A 267-nucleotide genomic window follows, 5' to 3' on the forward strand; every position below is an offset into this window, starting at 1 on the left:
TCATACTGATAAACTATTCGCGGAAATCCCAAAGAAAGAAAACTTCCTATAGAGACTACTACATTTTTCTAATATAAAACTTTGAAATATAAGCACTAAACAGTTAATCAGAACAGGTTTTAGACTACTTTGTATGTTAATTGAATTGTTTCCATAAAACACCTGCAATTGAGACAACTCACATAATCTGGTTATATTAAAGGGTCTGAGGTGCAGCTCATAAACCTGTCTAAATATTGTTGGATTGGGATTGATGGGTTAAACTAG

The sequence above is a fragment of the Lepisosteus platostomus genome, chromosome 5, assembly GCF_059453375.1.
Source record: "Lepisosteus platostomus isolate fLepPlt1 chromosome 5, fLepPlt1.hap1, whole genome shotgun sequence".
NCBI lineage: Eukaryota > Metazoa > Chordata > Actinopteri > Semionotiformes > Lepisosteidae > Lepisosteus > Lepisosteus platostomus.